The sequence below is a fragment of the Canis lupus genome, chromosome 7, assembly GCF_048164855.1.
Source record: "Canis lupus baileyi chromosome 7, mCanLup2.hap1, whole genome shotgun sequence".
Classification (NCBI taxonomy): Eukaryota; Metazoa; Chordata; class Mammalia; order Carnivora; family Canidae; genus Canis; species Canis lupus.
The window spans coordinates 18,769,800-18,787,962 of NC_132844.1; the positions used below are offsets into that span (position 1 = coordinate 18,769,800).

The 18,163-nt window shown below is 34.9% G+C and overlaps 2 long non-coding RNA genes across 4 annotated transcripts in view; one reads left to right on the plus strand and one right to left on the minus strand.

Annotated features, from left to right (window-relative positions):
* Window positions 1-18,163, minus strand: part of LOC140636629 (uncharacterized) — a 142,082-nt gene that overhangs the window by 114,709 nt on the left and 9,210 nt on the right. The gene's annotated exons all lie outside the window — the stretch shown is intronic.
* The window catches only part of LOC140636627 (uncharacterized), a 47,658-nt gene continuing 39,159 nt past the window's right edge, over window positions 9,665-18,163 (plus strand). For 2 of the 3 annotated variants that reach the window (XR_012033852.1, XR_012033850.1), the window contains exons 1-2: window positions 9,665-10,051; window positions 12,389-12,577. This is a non-coding gene — a long non-coding RNA (uncharacterized lncRNA). Of the gene's footprint in view, window positions 10,052-10,787; window positions 10,962-12,388; window positions 12,578-18,163 lie in introns of all 3 variants that reach the window. The other variant, XR_012033851.1, reaches the window with a different exon arrangement.

Here is an 18,163-nt window from a genome sequence, read left to right on the forward strand (position 1 = left end):
ATCCTAGAAGTGTAAATGAGTTTGAGATTTGAAGTAGAGGCTATATATTATCTAATAAATTTATTTCATGAAAATACATGATACAAATATTTACCAAAATAATACTTTTAGTAATAGCATCATTTGATATAAAATTTCAAACTCTGATCTCAAAATTCTAATATACTAAGAAAAAAATGTGTATCCTCTCAAAAAGATAAATCACTTAAACTATTCTGTTAATATTATGGCATAATAATTACTAGAATTTATAGTGAAAATGTGCTGTATAAATTAGTGTATTCATACTTTGGTGAACTATAGAATATCTGATAATATCCTTTGCTTATAATAATTTAATTATTTAAAACTCAGCAGACTGATCAATTTTTTCATTCTCTCTCTTCCTTCTCCCAAACACATGTACTTAATATCTGAAAACAGGTGAGAGAATATTCATGGATACTCAGTTTCCATACCAGAGGAATGAAATCCAACTATTTTTCAGCACACTCAAAGAGTCAAAGAGTGCATGCTAATAAAATTGTTAGAGAAATAAATCTTCAGATACAATTGACTTTAATTTGCTGAATATACTGAATTTGCTAATATTTTACAGTAAACTCAGCCAAAGTTTTCCAGTTTCATTGGTCTTTCTCATAGTAAAAAAAAAAAATAATAATAATCATTAAAGTTAGGTTTCAGATTTTGTAAATCTTAACTGCTCCCTCAAAGAGAGCTCCAATAAACTTACTCAGATTAATCTTCTGTTGTTATTTGATGAATAACAATATTTATTTTTTATTTCTCTATGATTAATAGAATATTAGCAAACATCATCAATCCTTCACTTTCTAGTATCTGTAAGATAAAGCTACAACGAAATATTATGGCCTTTAAAAATCAATTTGCCTCTCTGTTCTGGGTGTATTTACTTTATGCAATTAAATCATGGAAAATCTATTATTAAAGGAAAGTCGATTTGTCAGTTATTTTCAGTTTGGGTTGTACTCTGTTATTTTGTATTTTTATACAAAGATGGTAACTCACTTCTTTTTCCTCTTTCTTATTATAAAAAATCTTATTGTGGTTAGGAATCCTACTGAATACACCTTTTATGTATTTAATATGTCTGTATTTCTTCTCAGCAGAACACATTTTCACTAAAATTTAAGGCTGATTTTTCTTAAAGTTAGGCTCTGTTAAGAAGAAAAATATATTTAGGCATTGGGTGCTACTATTTATTTCTTTCACAATAGAATATGTTCTTAAAGAAGGTCAAACTTCAGAACACTTCATGTTTCCCAGAATAGATACGTTATTCCCACCTGTTAAGGATGGAAGGTCATCATATAATTATTTGTTGTTATTGTGTACATCAATGTGGATATTCATATTTCACATCAGTATTGCCCTTCCTAAAGTAGGAGGAAAGTAGTCTACCGTGATTGATAGGATTGTGGGTTGGAAATGCACCAAAGTAAAATCAAGGGTTGGTTTGGGAGAGACATGTAATAGTATGTTAACTGATGAAAGCTATCAAGGTGTGGGCAAAACCACACTAGACACCAGTTTGTATTAGTTATGTGGGTTTAGTTCTTTGCTGGAGTACAATAGAGGCAGAAAATTTAGTATTTTTGTCTTAGTCAACTTGAGATCGTTTGAACTTTTGGGAGTCTTAGCAAAGAGTAAGATTAGTAGATACAAAGAACTGGGGAAAAATAATTTATGCTCAAAGAGAGAAGCAACACATAAAATACTAATGATAACATTCACCATTTACTGACTATCTTCTCTGTGCCAGGCACCAATGGGCACATTACATGCTTCTATAATCTGAACCATGAAATAGCAATTAGCTCTATTTTACAGATGAGAAGAAGAAATTTAAAGATGCTAAATAACTGACTGTATGATAGAGTTGATGATTGAGTTAGGTCTTTCTGATTCTAAATAATTTGTTCCTTTGATGATAAAAAGTTAGAGTATTACAGACACCTGCCCAGGCTGAAAACAGCAGCAGCATAGATCTCTATCCACTCACTATCATGACTGTATCTCCTGGGAATACTGCAACAATATTAACTTATAACATCTTTCCATTAGTTTCACATATATTTGTTAAATCATGAGTCTCAATTTTAGGTTTACAAAATAAGGGAAATTGAATGCTACCAATTCACTTACCTGCAGGATGACATTGTACAGAAACAGATAATAATGCCTCAGGATCCCAGAAGATGTAAACACTCCTGTGATCATCAACTGTAGCAGACTCAAAGTGTCCTTTGAGACACTTTGTCCAAAAACCTTCCCTCAGTAAGAGAATCCTGACATTTCAGCTAGAGAGACAGCCACACAGAATTTACTCCTCTACAACTGGTAGGGCTATGCTCAGTCAATGGGATGTGGTTAACATAATGAGTTCAATTTCTATATTATGCTCATTTAAGAAGGAGACTAGTCCTATTCAGTTTCTGTTTCTCACTAGGTAGAAGGCCATTATGGTGAGCCATCTCAGACCACATAGACCTAGGCAATATTTTAGCAATGCTAGTAGAACATCAGTATCTTGTTCTGTGGAAAATGGGAGTTGGCATTAAGCAAAAGACAGGTATATTGGGTATTGTGAAAAAAATTCAAAAGTGTGCAGAGTTAACAGTTGACCATGAAAATGAATTTCTAAAAGGATGGAGATATCCAGAGCTGAGTGTGTAAAGAAATTATGAAGAAAAATTATTGGAATGACACAAGCATCACACAGAATATTTGGTAGATTTAGAAGGATGTATGAATCAAATGTAAAATCCTAATGGCATTGACACAAAATGGTTAATACCAGAAATGTGGAAGGGCAAAAAATTATTTGGCTAAGAATGTAAGCATCTCTTAGAAGTAGGAGCTTTTGCTATAGGCTAAACGTATAATAATATCAAAATGGCAGTTAAGAACTTATAACATAACCATTCCATCTACCAATATTCTCAGATACATACTGTTGAAAATAACTGTCTTTCCTTGATGAGAAAGAAGGTCAAATTGTAATAATATCAAGCCAGGAGAATTTTGCTGAGGATATGATTTAAGAGCAAAAGATAAGAAAGAAAGAAATTTAAGAAAAATTAAGAAAGAAAGAAGAAGAAAGAAAGGAAAGAAGAAAGAAAGAAAGAAAGAAAGAAAGAAAGAAAGAAAGAAAGAAAGAAAGAAAGAAAGAAAGAGAAAGAAAGAAAGAAAGAAAATGAGGTGAAATGTGGAATGTTAGAATAATGGAAATATGCTCTGGTTGGATAAAAGCAAATGGCAATTACTTTTAGAAAAAGATAATGCTAAATAAAGTTCAGGATGAGAATTTATAGAAGACTAAAAGATTGTTATTTGAAGATGTGCACTAAAATCCTCAGATTAAGGACATCAGTCATTTCTTCTTATAATTATGTCTTCCAAATTCATATACTGAAGCCCTAACTCCCAATGTAATGGAATTTGGAGAGCGGCACTTTGGGAGAGAATAGGTTTAACGAGTTCTTGGGTTTGGACTCTCATGATGGGATTATTACCCTTCTAAGAGGATGCACCTGGGAGTTCCCTCACAACCACCACCACCAAGTAAGGACAAAGCAAGAAGGTGGCCACCTATAAGCCAAGAAATGAGCCCTCAGAGACATGTCATGCAGGCACCTTGATCTTGGACTTCTAGCTTCCAGATATGAGAAAAATAAACTTCTCTTGTTTAAACCAATCAGCCTATGACATTTTGTCTCAGAATCCCCAGCAGATTGAGACATTTGTTGTATGGCTTTCCTATGCCATGTGACAAATGGCCACAAATCTAGCAGTGTAGAAACAACATGATTTTTTTTTTTTTTAAATCTCAGTTTCAATGGGTCAAATGTTTTCAGGGGTTAACTGAGTCCTCTGCTCAGGGTCCTACCTGGCTGAAATTAAGGTGTTGCTCAAGGCTATAACCTTATCTGAGCTTTGGAGCACTTTTTCAAGGTCATCTAGGTTGTTGGCAGAATTCATTTCTGAACTTTCAGTTGTAGGACTGAGGTTTCCACTTTGTTGCTGGGGCCACTTCTCACAAGAAGAGAGGCTACCCTCAGGTGTTAGCCAGGCAGCCTCAACCAGCGTGGCAGCTTACTTCTTCCAAATCAACAGGAATCTCTCAAAATCGTATATAACACAATGTAATCCCAGTAGGAACTATCAATTAACTTGTCCTTATAATGCAACCTAATCAGGGAAGTGACTGTGCCATCTGACTCACATTCTCACCCACACTCAAGGAGAGAGGATTGATTATTCAGGGCTTATATACTGGGGGGCCAGGATTTTTAGGGTGATTTTAGAATTCGACCTACCACATCGATCAGGTGGGTCTCAGTACATTATGTTGCCAGAGATGAACCCCACAATCTCTGGCCCCATGCACTCTTTCTCAGTGTGATCTTCCCTTAGTAGAAGTGAAGTGTATTTTTCCTGGTTCTGAATCTAAGAACTCAGGGGCCCAGACAACAGCCTTGGCTAAGTCCCCAACTAGCAGCCAGTATCAAATGCCACCCATGTTAGTAAAGCCATTTTGGACCTTCCAGTTATCTCAGTACCCATCACTGCTATGCGTGAATGGGTAGGGGAAACCAAAGAGTGAGGGTCAACTCACAGAATTATTATTTTTTTAAATAATAGAAAGTTGATATTTTAAGCCAGCTGCTGATGTGGTTTTTGAGTGTTTTGATATGTGGCAGGAATAACAAAACATAGGCAAAAGTCGGTAAGAAGAAGTTGGGAAGGGGGACAGATAGCCTCATTGGGTAAGAAAGTGAGAATAAATATATTTAAATAACCAGGGTGCCATATATTTTTATTGTGTAAAATGGGATTTTTATTGTGTATTTTTGAGGGAGGAGAGAAGCAGAATAAATACTCTGTCAGGATGACCAGCAATGAGATGACTTATGCTAAACAAAGGGGAAAAGACGCAATCAGTGAGGCTAGTTTAATTATCTTATGATTAAAAGGAAGTCGATAAACGGATTCATTTGAGCAAGTGGTAGTTTATACATACTGAAATAAAGAAGTATACTGCTGAAGAACATATGATTATTTCACAGGGATTTGAAGGCTATTTAAATGCTGGTTAGAGTTAACCAGAATATTCTAAAACAGGAGCTATCACTAAAACACTGGTTGTTAAAGAGTTGGTAAATCTTTTGAGGCTGCTTAGGAAAGGTTATAACTAGAAACACAGAAAAACCTATTGCTTTTTTCCTGTACAACAGAGTACCTCAAAATGGACCCCAGAGGACCACTTATAGCAAAGCTTCAGCATGCTCCCTTTTCACTAATAGATAAGCACAGAGCTGAGCTTACTTTATGAAACTGTCTTTTTTTTTAACTTATAGCTATTTTTAACTTGTGTAAAATAAAGTTATAAATGAGAGTTAAAAGCAATGTCCTTGATTTGACCACAATGAAAGTAAATCATGTGTATGAATTGATATGTGTGTTAAAGATTTCAGAGTTTATAAGTAGAGATGGAAACTAAGTAGTTTTTAGAGATTTAAAAGACATTTATGTTTATTATAAATGTTCTTGAATGATGCTTTATGCTGTTCTAAATCTTTCCCCTCTCAACTGACTTCACAAATTATCTGAAACTTCATTATTTTTAGAGTTTCAGACTATTTAATTATTAGAAGAATTATTGATTCAGTTGTTCAGTTGTTAACTGTCCACTGTGATTATATTTATCTGATCAAAGGATGCAAGTGAAAGTTACAGAGACCTAAAGTCTAAAGGATGGGGTTCTAGAATCAGATCTTTTACTATTAGTGTTCCCTTCTACCAGCATTTAAAACACAGACATCTACAGGCCCTATTGTAAGTAAGCTTAATGTTCAAATTGACAACACAAAAACAAAACTGAAGGTGTGGTATCAAAGGTCACTGACTTCCTCAATATCAGTGAACTTTACAATCACTGCATTTCAGCGATGCCTGCCAAGGCCACTGTGAAACTTAACGTCAATGGGAAATGTTCCACTTTGAAATCTTAAATTTCACTGCCAATCCTCTGTCACCTCTTGTCTTTCCAGGATTTTCAATTTCATACACTCTCAACAATTGTACATTTATCTTATTAAAACCTCCAGTCCCTTGACTTGTCCTTCTTCACTCACTGTGTAAGCAGAACCTTATTTATTTTTTCCTATTGAACCAGGTTTCTTTTGATGCATTATCATAGACTCCTTTCTCTCTACACTCATTTGCCTTTGCCAGGTCTCTAACCAGACCTTATCTTTATCATCTGCACAGAAATGCTTTACTTCTACAGTAGATTTTCTGGTAAAAAGAGGAAAACATGGCATGGCATTCTTACCATGTAAACTCTGTTCTCAATGTCCCTTCAATCTGGGCTATAAACATGAATGAGAAAACTTTTCACATAACTTTTTTTTTTCTAATTTCTTGATGGCTAATGAAAAATTTTACTTTCCTCCTTAAACCTCCTGATTATTATAGGCACTTGCTTAGGAATAATTTTTTTTTCTTAAGAATAATTTTTTAAGCATTTTTTGAGGCTGATCCAAAATCATAGTGATACCTCCTTCTTTGGAGTGGCTCCTTCCATTTCCAGAGGTGAAACTTAAATGCCCTGAATCTTTATGAGGACCAGCAGTAGACACCTGCCTTCAGGTAGATCAAACCAATTCTGTCATCTGGGGACAGAATTTAATCTATTGTAGGTGTTTAAACTTACAAGTGAATACAAGTGACTAGATGAAGAAAATAAAGCACATAAAATTACAAGTGAATAAAAACTATATTCTTTTATGTGGACTAAGGAATAGAAAAAGCTGATTTACAATCAGCATATATGGAAAAACAGGGACATAGAAATTAAAAAAAAAAAAGGTAACTTTGTGCTTGATATCTTTCCAGCTTTTGGTCCTGTGCTTGATGAGCCTAGGTTGCACTTCTGTCAGTTGAATCCAGGCTTGTTTCCTTAGAAGTATTCTTTTTTATTTATCTCCGCTGACTTTGGTTTCTGCCATGCATAAAAAAAAGTGTTTTTTTTTGTGTTTTTTTTTTTTTTGATCATTTATTTTACTTTTTCAGCTTTACTGAGACATGATTGACAAATACAATTGTAAGATATTTAAAGTGGACAACGTGATGATTTGATATATGTATATGTTGTAAAATAATTTCTCCCATCAAATAAACAAAGATGCTTAAATAAAACATGTGACTCTTGAAAAAGACAACGTTTGAATATGTGCCAATCAGAGGCATTGACAAGTTCTCTTACAGATAGATATATTTTCAATTTAGTGTTTTTATTTCTGTGAATAAATATCCAATGGTGGAATTATTGGATTGTATGGGATTTTTAACTTTTTTTGAGGAAGCTCCATGCTATTTCCAACAGTGCTTGCACACGGGTTCCCTTTTCTCCACATCCTTGACAACACTTGTTATTTCTTGTCTTGTTGTGCCCAAGATTATGTATCCGAGAAACCACCAAGGAGCTGACACGGAGGCAAACACAGGAGGGTTTATTTACAAGCTCCAGCTTGGGTCCAAGTGTACCCGACACAGCAGAGCAGGGACTTGGACCCCGAGGTGGGTTCCAGCTTAGTTTTATGGGCTGGTCTAGGGGACCCCAAGAAGGGGCAGGGGCGGAGGAGTTTCTCAAGTTCTGTTTACATTCTGATATGGGGCTTTCAAGGGCATTAAGCTCTGTTCTCATTCTAATATGGGGCTTTCTAGGGCATTAAGCTGTAAACTGTTTTTTTCCTGTAACTGAAGTAATGCAAATTTCAGCTCTTATTCACAGGGGCCTGAGATGGCTGTACTTGTGCTAACGCTGAACTTAAGGTGGAATGGCCTTAATTTTCTCGGCCTCCACAGTCTAAATTTTTAAAATATTTCTTGTCTTTTCAAATTAGCCATTCCAACTGGTACAAGGTAAATCTCATTATGGTTTTGATTTGCATTTCCCTGATGATTAGTGATGTTGAGCATCTATTTTTTCATGTGTCTATTGGCTATCTCTATGTATTCTTTGCCATAACATTTTTTCAGCTCCTCTGCCCATTTCTTAATCAAATTGTTTCTTTTGTTGGTGTTGAGTGGTAGAAAATTATCTATATATTTTGGATATTAATCCTTTATTGGATATATCATTTGCCAATATCTTCTCACATTGAAGATATTCTTCTTCATTTCATTGGTGGTTTCTTTCACTATGCAAAAGCTTTTAAATTTGGTGTACTTCCAGTAGTTTATTTTTGCTCTTGTTTCCCTTGCCTAAGGAGACATAGCCATAAATGTTTCTAAGGTTGGTATCAAAGAGATTACTACCTATGTTTTCTTCTAGGAGTTTTATGGTTTCAGGTTTCATATATAGGTCTTCAATTTATTTAGAGTTCATTTTCATGTATGATGTAAGAAAGTGATCCAATTTCACTCTTTTATGTGTAGCTGTCCAGTTTTCCCATAAACAATTATTATAGAGATTGTCTTTCTTCCACTGTATATTCTTGCTGCCTTTGTTGTAGATTAATTGACCTTATAAGTGTGGGTTTACTTCTGGGCTCTCTATGCTGTTCTATTGATCTACTTACCTAGTTTTTGTGCTCATAACATACTGTTTTGATTCCTACAGCTTTGTAGTGTATCTTAAAATCACTTCTTGGTTGTAGGTTTTTTCCTTTAAGCACTATGAATGTATCATGACACTCTCTTCTGCCTGCAAAGTTTCTGCTGAAAAATCAGCTGATAGTCTTATGGGTTTTCACTTGTATTTTCTTTTCTCCTGCTTTTCTTGTTGCTTTTAATATTACTCCTTTATCATTATTGTTTATCATTTTAATTATGTATCTTGGCGTGGACCTCCTTGAGTTCATTTTCTTAGTGGTTCTATGCACTCCCTAGACCTGGATGCCTGTTTCTTTCCTCAGATTAGGGAAGCTCTCACCTTCTGTTTTTCAGGGGTGTTTTCTCTCCAACCCACCCCCCACTCTGCCAAAGCTTTTCTGGAACTTTTATAATGTAAATGTTATTAAGCTTGATGATATTGCAGAGTTCCCTTAAGGTATTTTCATGTATTTTTTCTTCTTCTGCTTGCTATTCAGCTTGGTTGTTTTCCACTATCCTGTCTTCCTGATCACTGATCTGTTCTTCATCCTCTAACCTGCTATCGATTCCCTCTGGTATGTTTCAGATATTGTATTCTTCAGCTCTGATTCTTTTTTATATATTTTTATAACTCTGTTGAAATTCCCAATGAGTTCACTCACTCTTTCTCAAATGCAGTGAGTATCTTTATAACCATTAGTTTGAACTCTTTATATTATATATATATACATATATATATATTGCATATCTTCATTTCATTTAGCTCTTTCCCCATGGTTTTGTCTTATCTTTCATTTAGGATACATTCCTCTATCTACTCATTTTCTTCAACTCTGTGTTTGTCTCTATGTATTATGTAGGTCAGCTATATATCTTGGTCTTAAAAGTAGTAGCCTTGGGTAGGTGAGGTCCTATGGTGCCTTATAGTCCATCCCCCTGGTTACCAGAATCAAGTTCTCCAGGATTGTCTTCTATGTCAGCTTGCATGCACCCTTCTATTAGGGCTAGCCATAATTGCTGTGGTCACAATAGGTGGGTGGGGCTGGTCTTTAGTCCAGCTAGCTGCAATCACCTGCTTTGCCTACTATGGGCACACACGGGCATGGTTTTCTCCCCATGCTGCTGAGAGGCCAGGCTGCAGCTGCTGTTGTCTTCTTGATGGGTGGAACTCGCATTCAGGCTAGCTGCCTATTATCAGCCTCTGTCACAGTTGCAGGTGCACTGAGTGGCAGTGTTTCCTGCCTATGCAGCCAACAAATAAGCCTGGCTGCAGAAACTGTGAGTGTGCTGGTATGTGAGGTTACCTTCCCCCTCCCCAGGGCAGGAGTCACTTTAGAGTGGTACCAGTCCTGGCCAGGCTACCTGTCAGTTGTGATGGGGCAGGAGCTGCTTGAGAAGGATTCCTGCTGAGGCAGGCAGGTCCAGTCAGGTGGGTATGCCCAGGAACACCAGGGTGGTACTTGCAAGGTAGATGGAGAGTGTTAGAACTGGCTTTTGCAACCATTCAGCTATCCTGGCCGAGGAGAGGCAAGAAAATGGTGCCAACACTTTTGTTCCTGGAGAGAGCTCCTACAGATCCCTGCCCCTCCAGCACATGTCCTAAGCTTAGTCAATAAACCTCCTTCAGGGATACCCCAGGTACTTTCAAACTGCTGCTTTTGTGCTGTGTCTCTGACCAACTTATTTGGCATGCTGGCTCTTTAAGCTTGAAGATTCAGTTATCTATCACCCTCTAGTTCGGGAGTTAAGCTTGATTTTAAAACTCCCAGAGTTAAGCCCTGGTGCTTTTCCAAGCCAGATGTTATGGGGACTCATTTTTTTCAGTGAAAGTCCCCAAGGCTGCATGTGGGTGCCCAGTGTGGGCTTAATCCCTTTGCTCCTCTATGCTTGTGTTTTCTTTCAGTTTATGGTTAGTCACACTGGGAACTTGGCTCCCAATCATGTCTCTGCCCCTCCTACTTCTTTCAATGCAGCCTTTTCTCTAGGACTAGCTGTGAAAGATCTGTTCTGCCAATCTTCTGGTCATTTTCAGAGTTAGTTCTAATCAATATAGTTTTTGTCCCTGTGTGTCCTAGGGAAGAGGTAAATTCAGGATCCTTCCATTCCACCATCTTCCCCCATTTTGAATTTTCTTTTTTCCTTTCTTTTTTTTTTTTTCCTTTAAGATTTTATTTATTCATGAGAGGCACACAGAGGCAGAGGGAGAAGCAGGCTCCCTGCAGAGAGCCTGATGCAGGACTCCATGCCAGGACCCCGGGATTATGACCTGAGCCAAAGGCAGACTCTCAACCACTGAGCTACCCAGGAGCCCCTACAATTTTATTTTTCTATTTTAGTTTGTAAGTAACCTGTTATGGCTTTGAGATTTTTCTTTTATGCTTAAGACACTCTCCCTTTTTAACATAATAGTAAAGGGATACTTTTTTTTTTCCTATTACTCATCTAGATTATCTCCCATTTATGTATATAAATAACATGATTGGGATATTTTAAATAAATGGTATGATTAAGGGATCCATTTTAACATTTCCAAACTATCCCAGTGCTTTTTTATTTTTATTTTTTTAAGAGAAAAAGAGAGTAAGAAGGGGAAGGGCAGAGGGAGAGAGAAAAAGAGAGAATCTTAAGTAGGTTTCGTGCCCAGCATGGAGCCCAACACAAGACCCAACATGGGGGTCTTCTCCTCCTGAGACATGGGTCAACATGACCCTGAGATCATGGCCTGAGTCAAAATCAAGAGTTGCAAAAAAAAAAAAAAAAAAAAATCAAGAGTTGAAAGCCTAACTGACTGAGCCACCCATGTGCTCCTATCCCAATCCCATTTTCAAATCGGATTGTCTTTTTCTCACTAATTTGAAATGCCATTGCTCCCAGAGATTAAATACTTTTATATTTTGTTTCTTGATCTTACTTTGTTCTCTTCTGATCCTCACTCAGTACCTCACTGTCTTGTTACAGAATTGTTGTGTACCTTGGTATCCAGTAGTGCAGACTCTATTTTTTTCTTATTTTCTTCAAAATTCTCTTGATGCTTACTGAGAATTTCATTAAAAATAAATATTGATAGTCCTTTGATTGGGACTGAATTATACTATATATTTCGAGATTATGCTCATTGGTATATAAATATTCTGAATATTTACATCATATAGTTTATTTTTACTTTCATTATTAGACAGAAATCATTTTTATTCCTAATAATATTCTCACTTAAAATTTATTGTGCAGGCTAAATTATGAGCATACTAGCACTTTATATATTTTTGTATCCTATTATTACATAATGGTATCTGTACCTTCTTTATGACAAGGTATTTACAGATTTTGTTATGCTATTTATCTCATAATTATTGTCTTTTATTTGGCAAGTTGTTTCCTCATTTACATGTACTATTGCTATGTTTAATTTAATCTCATCCATGATATTTTAAATGCATGTGCTTCCAGGGTGGTTTTATATTTGTTTTTTTGCCAAGAATCCAGTGATACTACTGGTCCTAAGATTTATTATTTTTATTTTTATGTTTTGTTTTGTTCTGTTTTGTTTGGAGAGAGCATTATTTTTACTTTAAGCATATCCTAAACTTAGATATCAGAAATTTTAAACTCTGATGTTATGAGATAAAATGAATTCCTAAGAAAGTCCCTCTCCTTCCTTCCCTTCCTGGTAATTACGCAGAGACATACATGAATACTTATTACTGTTTGGGGCTTAAAGACATATTTTGCCTTTTCTGCATTTCTACTGAAATAGTAATTCTTTCAGGGTGAAGCTTCACATATGAAGTCTCAATTCCAGCTGCCACATCATTGTGTATAAAGGCATCACTCCCTGAGTCCCTGTGGGAATTTCTTTCCAATCGCCAAATTGCTGAGACAAGCACCCTTTCACACTCCAAGGAACTATGAATTCTCAGTCCATTTTTTGACACATGGAGACTTCTCTTTCTTTTTGGTAAGCTCAGCTTCATGTTTTATGTTATTGTATCAAGAGGAATTTAGATTATCATGGTCTGTCATTGCTAGAATTCAAAGGGTTTTTTTTTTTCTAACTTTTTAAGTTAAAAAATTCATAATACATAATACTTAATCATCGGAATGAATGGTGCTATCTAAACTTTTTTTTTCCTATCTTCAATCTAAATAACTCATTGCCTCCATTCAACTATAATAAACTCCCTGATTCTGAGGTACAATATTATTTATAACTGATTAAAAACTACATTTGCTAGTAGAGAAGTATTTGAAGTGACTTAATTTCTTTGGATTTTAATTAGAGCACTTTTCCAGCAACAACAAGAATTTAATAAATGGCATGGCAAAATCACAATTTACTTTTCAGTTTAGAGGTGTACCAAACAAAAACATAGATATTTCATTGTACTTCCAGACAAGCTACTCTCCATAGAATAGACATTTGCTCAGATATCTTTCAAAATCTGATGTCCACTGTTAAAAAATGCCAAATGATGTGCTTTCTTCAGCATTATTTCTACTCAGCAGGAATTTGTCACTCTTTACACTGTCAAATTTAAATGCAAAAGAATAGAAACTTTAATCAACTTCTTAATCCTTCAAAACTGCCCAAGGAGGAAAAAGAAGCCTTTTAAACTGGGATATAATAATTTTCACTCAATCCTGCAATAGGAATAGAACACAAATTAGACATAAAAAATCCCTTTCAACTTTTGAGCACAATTTTAAAGTAAAGTTTTATTCTGAATTTGAAATTTGCCAAGGTCTGTGGCTGAGTTTCAGATACCCACTTCCCTTCTTGGCAGTAGATAATTTGGAAATCAGAAGTCTGCACATTTGAGATATTTCCAGGCTTGGAGTGTCAAAAAGACAAGATGGCATATGGTGAAGTAAAAGGGATTTCTCACATTCAGGAACACATTTCAACTTCCAAAACATAAAAATAAATAAGTGCTTTTTCAAATTCATAAAAGAAATAATGAGAATTTTGCCCAAATATTATAGACATATCAATGTTAAGCAGCAAGATGTTTAAGTCTGTCACTTCCTGCAAGCTTTCCACTAAATGGATAAGTTCAAATTTCAGGACTGTCATATTAACTTTGGCATAAAAATGCTTCCTTCTTTGGCAAAGATGACAGTATTCCCCCTCAAAGAAAAATTATAGTCTAATTAAAGTATACAATTTGATGTTTTTATACCAACGTTTGCCTGGGAAGTTTCTTCAATACTCCACTTGCTAATTTTAAGTTCAATGGATCAGAGTACGGAGGGGGGAATTGATGTGGTGAACACAAGGTCTATGAAGATGGTTTGCTCTGTTGTCCATTTACCTGCTCAGTTCTTTATCCTGCCTTGTTATTTATGACAGAAGTTGGCATATTCTAGAGTCTTACTACAGTTCTTTTATTTATTGGTCTTGTGAGCATGTTGATATAAGTTAGCACTTCAAGTGTTATAGAAGAATAAGTACTTACAAATTAAATCAATCCATTTTGTTATTTTTCTGATAAACTATTAGCAGAAAAAATAAAAATACTAAAGAGTGAAACATTGATCATGCTTATAGATTTTTACTACTTATTACATTACCATGTATTATCAATTGTTTCATTAAAGTGATTACTTAATATATTTTAATTGAAGAATAACTTATTTAACAATAGCCCAATGATCAGTTGAGCTGATTTAAGGGGATTATGCGGAGAAATCCTGCAGCTTTAACAAAGTTTTGTGAAGTTGCCCATATGACTCTTTGTTCATTATTTAGATTTATACTAGGTATATCTTTGTGCGACAGCTTCTTTAGAATATGAATGCAAGGCTAAACACATTTGGAAAATGACATAAAGTTATCAAAGAAAGTCGCATATTGTAAAAAATTTTATAAAGCATTTTTCCAAACTGTCAGATTATAGAAAGCATTTGAACGTGGGTAGAGTAAGATTTTCTTCAACATTTATTTTAAGGTAATAAGAAATTAACTGTAAACTTTTTAAATGTCTTACTTTTCTAAACTATAAGATATAGAATTTGAATCTCAAAGTGACTCCTGATCCTAAGCCTACAAATTTGCGTGTGAGGGAGAAAAAGGGTGTGGAACAAATGTGTAGGTCTGGATAATAAAGCATTAGTTACTTAATACCTAGGCTTCACTTTTTTATCCACAAAAAAACATTTATTGTTGCTCTCACAAGTTAATTTATACATAGAACACACCCCTGAGCTTGCTAAGTGAAGTACAGTATCAAAGTACGGTACTTACTGATATAAGTGATAACTTCTTTTAGAATTGATATGGTACCTGTGTTAGATCATTTTCTTTATAGAAATTACCTCAAGTCCTCGGTTTCATCATTAAAAAAATTGTCTACCCTACATCTGTGATCATAATTTGGCCTCTCAACTAGAAAATCAAATCTACATTAATATGTGTAACATTAAGAGTTACCAAATACCCAATACTATTCTCCAAGCTTACTGTGTCCCTTCTATGATGATTTTTATGCCTAGCTTTTGTAAGTTTTCACAAGTAAGAGATCAAATACATAGTGTGCTTCACTTTTATATTCAGATTATGTTTTTCTAATTTTTTTTAATTTTTTTTTCAGATTATATGTTATCAATAGCCCCTTCCTCACATAAGCCCACTCTTCCCTGATGTATCTTAAAAAATGGACTGAGGCCTTTGAAAAATTTCCCAACCCTGTGAATACTGAAGGTGTTTCAGTTTCAAGATAACTTAACATTATTTAAAATTCAGAGGTTTATACAATGAAAATGTGTGAGGTCTCCTATGGAATAAGGTATTAGTATTTCAGGAAAAAAAGAGATATATATGAGATAAAAATTTAAGTCCTTCTGAGAACAGCTTTGAGAGTATATGTATCATGAATTGGCTTAATATTAATGTGAAATTGAGAGCAATTACCCAATGTAAAAGAACATAAACTATGTTAAATATGTAATGTTTAAAACTCAATAATTCTGTCTGATATTTTGCCCATTTCTTCTTAGAAATGTGACAATAGTAATGCATCTCTAATGTATCTGCATGTATGCATGTCATTAAGTACTATGTGTAAACAACGTTTTTAATTTAACTTTATAGCTTTACAAAAATCAATCCATAAAAAATCGTTTATAATTTTTCTAACTCTTTTAGTAAAACAGACATCTTGTGATGATATCCTCATAGAGGAAGTGGCATTTGCTTATGTGATTATAACATTAGGATAACTCCTCAAAAATGGAATTTCTTTTTTTTTTTTTTTAATGGAATTTCTGATTCAAAGATCATAGTTTTCAGACTCTCTCTAGATTTATTCTCTAGGTAATTTCACCCTCCTTATGGTTTTAAATACTATACATGGAAGACTCTCAACTGTGAAGCTCTAATCCAGGCATCTCTCCTCAACTCCAAAGTTAGAGGTCCAACTAAATATTGACTCCAAACATAAAAAGTATTTAAAACTTAAAATGTACAAAAAAGAAAAGAATCCTCTCGATTTAACAAAAATTGTCCTCCAGATTTTATCATCATTTTGATCTATGGCACCTCTGTTCTTCCAATTGCTGAACAACATAAAAAACTTGAATCATTTTAGGATTCTCATATTCCCTGAAAATGTACATTCACTGTAGTAGCATATCCTATTGTTGTGAAGTGTGTCCAAAACACACCTAATTCTTAATGCTTGTGCTACTGCAATCATATTTTATTTATTTTTTATTTTTTTAAGATGCAATCATATTTTAGACCAGTGTCCTGTCTCACAAAGATTATTCTACCCTTCCCCTCTTGCATTTTCCACAAGAGAACCAGAAGCAAGTGATTAAAATTTAAGTTATGTCATGCCTGTCCTGTTCAAAGTATACTAATAACTATTCATTTCATTGAATAAAAGTCCTTACCATGTTTTTTTTTATAGAATATTTTATTTATTTATTCATGGGAGACACACAGAGAGAGGCAGAGACATAGAGGGAGAAGCAGGCTCCCTGCAGGGAACCTGATGCGGGACTCAATCCCAGGACTCCAGGATCATAACCTGAGCCAAGAGCAGATGCTTAACTACTGAGCCACCCAGGTATCCCCTTACCATGGGGTCATCTTATAAAGCCCTAGTTGATCTGGCTATTTCACATCTCTGATCTTCCTCTCTCTTCCAGTCCACTCACTGCCACCCACATTAGCCTCCTTTTTTTACTTCAAACATGTCAAGCATGCTCCTTCCCTAAGTGCTTATTAAACATTATTTTATCTATCTGGATTGTTCTTCCCCATACAGCAATATGGCCCATCCTCTCCTATCTTTCAGGTCTTTGCTCAAGTGATACTCATCTGAGATGCCCTTACTAAACCACCATTTGCAACATGGCATTCACTACCCTAATATTCGACTTTGCTTTATCCTGTTTCATTTTTATTTATAGCTCTTATTATCATCCAGACTATTAGGTTTTTTAATCTTTGGTTTTTGTTTCTTTTTCATCAATGCAAGGTCACTTGGAAAAGGCCAGGGTTTTGTCACTTTTGTTTCTACTATTTCACCACATTTGGGACATTTCTTGGTTGATAATAGGTGTTCTTTAAATATCAATTGAAGTAATTAACTAAGGTTTTTGATGCATATTAGCAAATAGCTTTCTGCAAGTTTAAATCAGTTAACTCCATCACCAGGAATGTTTGAAGGTAACTTTTCAAATGGGCCTTAGCCAACATTTGGAAATGTAGCTCTGTGCTCCAACACACACATATATTCATTCTCATTCTCTTTCTCTCTACAAGACTAATATAAATAGTGTCAAGGAATGTAAGATTAGGGCATTTTCATTGCAAGTAGAGTAATCTGGATAAGCAGGGCCTTAGGTAATTAGAGAGCTTCTGAGGACTGAAAGAGGAGAAAAACAGGAAGGGCACGAAAACAAATGCAAAAGAGAAAGGTAGAGGGCATTGGTGTACAACAATAGAAAATAGATTTGGGGAACCTATTTTCGCCAAGAACTGAGATGGACATTAGGTTTTCACATATGCCCAAATCACTAATTACAGTTTTGCACCTTTTCTGAGAATGTGCTCTGAGATCTAGCACACCAAAAGGAAACTTAGTTTTCACTATATGTATTTGGGAGCAGAGAAACCAGAAGACCACGAATAATACACAATGATTAAGTCTGGGTGGTGAGATAATGGATTATGGTTTTAAGTGAATTATCTCATTCAATTCTCATAAGAACTCCTTGAATTAGCTTCTATTATTAGTTCATAAGTATATTGCCCTAGGTCCCAAAGCTAGAGCCTAAACTTTTCAGTTCTAAATTATTCTAAATTCATAAAACATTTTAAAATTTTTTTCAGGATAAAAATATTCTCTCTCCTCTTCCCTTTTCTTTCTCTCCATCTCTTTCTGTCTCTACCTACCTATCCGTCCACATACATCACAACTGGGTGATCAATAATGAGACTGTACCATAAAATAAGAATTATGATTAGTCTAATTTTGAGTGTGTGACTTCATTTAAATAAAATGTAATTTGTCTATAGTAGATATTGTGATTGATA